Consider the following 6745-nt stretch of genomic DNA (forward strand, 5'->3'; position numbering starts at 1 on the left):
TTTTGCAATTTATTGATTTGATTTGATTTGATTTGACTATCAAAATTTGAATGAGAATATAAATGTAAAATATTCAAAGCAACTGCTGCTAATCGATACTCGAAGAGCTACTAGATCTCTAGATAAAAATCTAGTGTTCTTGGACCGGTACTATACTCAGTTCACAACTGATAATTGTTCTTGCGATTACTGCCCCCCTGCGAATCAGTCCGATTTGGACGTGATGTCCCGAATCGGGGAGCAGAATGTGTAGTGACCATCTCAACCATATGTACTCTGACATCTCCAGGCTCACCTTTCCCATAAGGATGGCCCTGATGGTCTGCCAAATATTTAAACATTTCTGTTTCTGTTTTATTTGTATTTTTTCTATTCAGCTTTATTCTACATATAAAAAAAGACACCAAAAAATTACCACTCGAATAACTGTTTCTTTTTCACAGGAAAATTGTTTTTGTTTCGAAATCAACTACGCCATTTATAAAGTCATAAAAGTGAACCTCATTCATTACAAACTAAAACTTATTTTTAACACTATAGTAATCCAAGCTTCCAATTTAGACATACATTAAATAATAACAAGAAATAGATAATGTACATACATAGGGTTAAATAAGTTACAGAGATATAATCCACTATTAATATAAATAAGAGTAGTAATAAGAACATGGTTGAGTGGCTGCGTATTAAATGTCGGCAAACTTACCATAAGATTTATGTCACTACAGCGAAAGGTCTGATTTCTTCGCATCATGAGCAGCATTACACCCACTCACATCAGAAGAGAAAATATGTATTGACAATAAATTCATATAAGCACATATACATGTATTCCTCCTTGTAATCAAAGGAATTTAATAAGTGAAATTCTTACTGACGCAAGACGTGTTGGCTGATGCGCACTTCTGGACAGATGAAAGCGTAAAAACCTAAAAGCCATGCGAGCTAATACTCCAAATATTTATTTATATGTAAATTGTTCGAGAGTACTATTAAATAATAATAATATGGATAAGAGTCCAATAAAGGAGCGCGAAAATTTCTAATGTAATGAGATTTGCTATAAAAAATTTGCCAAGAGAAGGTGGTGGTGAACTTCTGAAATTCATTTTCGACCAATCTCTCATCTCAAGAAACATATACATAAGTATATAACATATACAAAAAAACTTATATATATACAATATAAAAATGCATAGTAAATAAAATATATATATGTATATAAGTATGTAACTGTATAACTGGCTGCATATCGTTTGCTAAATGTTTTGGCAGATTTTGCTCCGAATTGTCAGCTTTTTTCACAAGTGGTAACACTCGTATGTTTTCTAATGCCTGCCGAGAGGCGTTTCTGCTTTTATTCTGCATCTTATCTCAATTGTTTTTTTTTTTGATTATGTCACTTTTGCAACAAAACGGACAATACGATCGCGTAGAGGGAGAGAGTTGAAACTACGTTCATACATACATACACATATGTACATATATCGCTTAATTTTTAGTTGATCAATTTTATTGTCTTTTTAATTTTCTGCAGTCGCTATTAATCGGTAGCAGTGGACGGAATTTTGCAATTGTGATGCATATGTACTCATACATAAGTATGTTTTGCAAAAGATAGGTTTAGTATCTTTTTCCCAACACCCAATTGAGTAAAGCTAACATTTTGCGACATACCAATTACATACTATTCATTTTCACATCACGCAAAAGTAATATTAAAGACGAATTCGTAGTATTCAGCGGTGCACTCAACCTAGATACTTTTTAACTTTCATACCCTTACTTAAGTGAATAGAACAATCAAATTCAACTGAAAACTACTCGTACTTGTTGATTGCACAAACTTAGCATGGCATCTATGTTTCGACGGGTTGAATTCAAAGGGAGAGGGATGTTAGGTAAGTGGGTTTTAGGGCGTATGTGAATAGGTGGTAAGTATCGTGCAGGGTACCTTCACCGTCGTCCAGTGTTACTCAGGCGTGCAAATAGGAAACTGTAGGCGCTTTAATTCAAATGGCGCGTCAGTGGATGTCATAGAAATTCTTCTTCTGTGATTTCGACCGATGTTCTATCGTTTCGTTGGCATTTTATCAACTGTAGACTTTGAAATAGTAATATGAATCAATCATCATTCAAATAGTATTTTGCCTCTTATGAATAATTTCGTTGTCGTTTGCCGTTCTCACAATTATAACTCACCTTAAACACAATAAAAGTCTAAACGCCAAGTATAAGGGGTTTTTGGCGAAAAATTGGTGTGGAATACAAATAGTTCAACTACGGAAATACATACAATCTTTTAATTTTGTGAATTTATTCGTTTCAGGTTTCTAATGAGCTGTGAAAAGAATTAATTTTCGTTCCGATAAGAACTTTAATTCTCATAAACATTAAAATAATATTGTCAATAAGAAGTGGAGCTATCAAATTTTACTGATCAGGGTACAACACCATCTATCGGCAACTTTTCGTACATTTGCTCTAAACTTTCCAGGCATGATACCGAACTTAACTCGTCCATTTAAACTAATTTGCTTCAGGGCATAGCTGATTCTATAAGCCTCACACAAGCCGACATACATTTATACATACATATGTGCATATCTACATACGTGTGTAATATATGTAAATATAGCAGGAATTGCTGCACTTGAATACTTATATATACATATTATTGAGCGCTTACATATGTACGTGTGTAAACGGAATGGATCCATTTCCAACCAAAATGTGTATAAATAAATAATGTATCCTGAGTATGCGAAATCATTGCAACATTGGGATGTATATATATTTTCATGAATATAAAAAGTCGTTGTTTTTGCACAAATTTAAGATATTTCAGCTGCTAAACATTTTGACACTTGAGGCCACTTGTTGGTATTTACTTGCTTCATGCTATGAATTTGGCTCAATAAATTTGCTAAATTAGAAATTTGCGGAGAAGGTATTACAAAAAGATTACATTTCTTATACGTTCTACATATAATACAATTTTCTTTAAGTAACGAGGCAGAAATTCTTTTTGTGTATTCCAAAATAAATAATGCGTATGTACATAGGCAAATGAATACGTTCGCAAACTTCTCAAACTATTGCTACATTTGGTACTAATATACTTACTAGCCAAATTAATCAATGGCGTCTGTCGGTTATTGCGAATTCAAGACACTCTTATGTATGTACTCACTCGAGAAAACAAAAACTCACACCTATTTCTCCACTAAGCTTTATTTAAATAGCAAAAAAATATTTAATTCACTCGCACATATTAAGCAATATAAAACTCTTATTCCCGAAATAAAATATTTTAATCAACTCTAACTCACCCGACAAACAAAAACATCTGCAAACAATTTTCACTTTAAATTGCCAGTTTTGTCTCTACTACAAAAGCTTATATACATCAGCAGTCATTTAATGTTATTATCCTTACGGGAACATATCTTAGAATACCGATTGTTCTTGCAATGTTACCGTATTTTATAGCAATTAGTGCCGAATGCACACTCGTAACGAGCGCTCGTGAAAGCTCAGGAATTCGTTTTGCCATTTTTCGCCTACAGAAGGAATCTTGTAGGCTTTGTCTTGTTCTTATTGTTGTTGTTGTTGTTGCTGTTGTTCTTGCATTGACGATGCATAGTTAAGCGTATTCAAACGAAGTGATGGACAATATGCCAAGAATGTGAAAAGTATAAAAAAGAGAAAAGGAGAATGGATTTGAATGTTTGCTTCTAATCACTTTTCAAAATAAACTTTAACTCTTAAAAAATTGAAAACTTTTGCTTCATAATAAACAAATATGGTATGTAAGCATTTTAGATTTATCACTTTGATAGCAGACGTACAGAACTTCCTATTAATAGTTAAAAATTCATATTTATGGATTTTATTTATAAAGCGTGATTTTTTAAGAGCTGTAGGAAAGTTGTTCAAAAAAACACACGTAAAATTCAGAAAAATGCATGAACTTTTTATTTAAATCGATAGTACAGTCCATATAATTTAATGTTTGAAGATTATTTCATGCAAATGTTGACCGCGACTGCGCTTCAAATGGTCCATCCACTTAGTCCAATTTTGGCATACTCTTTCCAATGTTTCGGCCGGTATCTCACATATGTATGTATAAATGCTTTAATGTTGTCTTCCAAAGCGTTAATTGAAGCAGGCTTATCTGAATAGACATGAGCTTTAACATAACCCCACAAAAAATAATCTAAAGGCGTTATATCGCACGATCTGGGTGGCCAATTGACAGGTCTCGAAGGTGAAACAAAATGTTCACCGAACTCGCCTCTCAACAAGTCCATTGTTACGCGTGCTGTGTGGCACGTGGCACCGTCTTGCTGAAACCACATGTCATGCAAGTCAAGCTCTTGCATTTTGGGCAAAAAAAAGTTGGATATCATTTCACTGCCTGACCGCCCTCATTTTGGAAAAAATACGGCCCAATGATGCCGCCGGCCCATAAACCGCACCAAACAGTCACTCTTTGTGGGTGTATTGGATTTTCGTCAATCACTCTTGGATTATCATTCGCCCAAAAGCGGCAATTCTGCTTATTGACGAATCCGCTTAGGTGAAAATGTGCCTCATCACTGAAGGTGATTTTCTTCTTCAGAACACGAATTTTTATAATAAAATTCAATGATTTGCAAGCGTTGTTCGTTTGTAAGACAATTCATGGTTAAATGAATTGACAGTGAAACAAAACACGAAACGTGCGTCAGCTGTTTAAACCAACTGTTTACAAAAATAATAGCTAAAAAATCACCCATTATATGTAAGTACGTGTGTACTTATATACGAGGTGTGTTCAAAAAGGTATCGCGAATTTTGAATTATCGCAGGTTACGTATATTCGAATTTCGATTTTTTTTGGGCGATATGTTTGTACTCATGTCTCTCACTCATGCCGATGAGTTCAGCCATTTTTAATGTTCAGTTAATTGTTGGCAGCTGCTTTGCTTGCACGTGTTTCGGCTCGTCTTCGATTTTTACCTATTTAAAAAGATGGATCAAAGAACCTGTATCAAATTTTGTGTGAGAAACGAAATTAAATGCGCGGATGCATTCCGAATGTTGACTCTGTCATACGGAGAAGCTACTTTGGACCAAAGCAACGTTTATCGGTGGTAAAAAATTTTCTCAGAAGGCCGAGAAGATGTGAATGACGAAAAGCGTGCCGGACGCCCGAGCACTTCAACAACAGACGGAAAAATTGATGAAGTGAACAAAATGGTATTGGCCAATCGTCAAATTACCGTTAGAGCAGTTGCTGAGGACCTAGACATATCGATTGAATGGCACGAATTCGATTTTTTTCAATGATTTGCGCTTGAGACGGGTCGCCGCAAAATTCGTACCAAAACTGCTCAATTTCGTAAAAGTTTTGCTTACCGTTTTCTTCGATTGCAGGGGCGTTGTGCATTATGAGTTCTTCCCACAGGGTAAAACGGTTAATAAGGAATATTACCTGCAAGTTATACGCAATTTGCGCGAAGCAATCCGCCAGAAACGCCCGGATTTGTGGAAGAACAAAAATTGGCTCTTGCATCACGATAACGCCCCTGCTCACACATCGTAGCTTGTGCCCGACATATTGGCCAAAAACAACACACTAATGATGCCACAGCCACCGTATTCCCCAGATCTGGCCCTCTGTGACTTTTTCTTGTTCCCGAAACTGAAGAGGCCCATGAAAGGACGACGCTACACTAAGATTGACGAGGTAAAGACGGCATCGAAGAAGGAGCTGAACAAGATAACAAAATGAATTTTTGAAGTGCTTCGTAGATTAGAAAAAACGTTGACACAAGTGCATAATATCTCATGAGGATTACTTTGAAGGGGCAAAATAGATATTAATGAATAAATAAATAATTTTTGAAAGAACACACACACGCGATACTTTTTGAACACACCTCGTATATATATAAGTATGTAAGTACATACATACATACCAATGTATATACATAATAAACATTTTTATTGAATTTGTGTGGGAAGAAGCAAAAGAAAAATATTCACTCACGTTATATGCACACACTAAATAAAACGCACGAATAACGAAGCGAACGCGGCCCCTTGCCCAGCCATACACTCAGCAGTTAGGGCGAATCCTTAATTTTGAATCCTAATTCTACCATCGGACACCCTGTACAAATTTATGTGTATATAGGGTATGCTTACTTGCATCCATATAAACATTTATTATTCAAATACCTTTGTCTTCATGCTTTTATATATTTAATTGTTTTCTTTGGATATTTGCACGTAGATTTATGGTAGCCGACATTTTCTCGATAATTACGGCAGCACGTACATAGGTACATACATACATATGCCCGTTATGGAAAGCAATTTTGCTTCAGGTCAGCTCAAGAAAATTGAGCAATGGTATGCAGGAGTATTATGATTATTATTTAATTCGCCGAAAATAATTGCGAAAATTATAATTGAGGCTATAGAATGCATTGAAGCATGCATTAAAAGAGGTCTTAAATTTAAATATAAACATTTGCACTTGTATTGTATACAACGGATTTCTAAATTTCGGAGCTTTCTGGTATGGTTATTTGTAGCTTTTTAAGTTGCCTCGAATCTGTCATGCGCAATTCGTCTATTTTGTGAGAAGGTTAAACTAAACGCCTCTCGCGATTCTCTCAATGAAAAGTACTTCCGTACGTACATATTTATGTATGCACATATATTTACTTCTGCGTATGGCTTTACCGTC

The 6745-nt window shown here is 35.2% G+C and overlaps 1 protein-coding gene across 3 annotated transcripts in view; it reads right to left on the reverse strand.

The window, feature by feature from the left end:
• LOC129245126 (DNA ligase 1) overlaps positions 1 to 3441 on the reverse strand; it is a 31508-nt gene extending 28067 nt beyond the window's left edge. For 2 of the 3 annotated variants that reach the window (XM_054883129.1, XM_054883127.1), the window contains exon 1: positions 3333 to 3441. The gene's annotated coding sequence lies outside the window, so the exon portion shown is untranslated. Of the gene's footprint in view, positions 1 to 3126; positions 3232 to 3332 lie in introns of all 3 variants that reach the window. The other variant, XM_054883128.1, reaches the window with a different exon arrangement.
• Positions 3442 to 6745: the final 3304 nt, after the last annotated feature.

The sequence above is a fragment of the Anastrepha obliqua genome, chromosome 4 (assembly GCF_027943255.1).
Source record: "Anastrepha obliqua isolate idAnaObli1 chromosome 4, idAnaObli1_1.0, whole genome shotgun sequence".
NCBI classification, from domain to species: Eukaryota; Metazoa; Arthropoda; class Insecta; order Diptera; family Tephritidae; genus Anastrepha; species Anastrepha obliqua.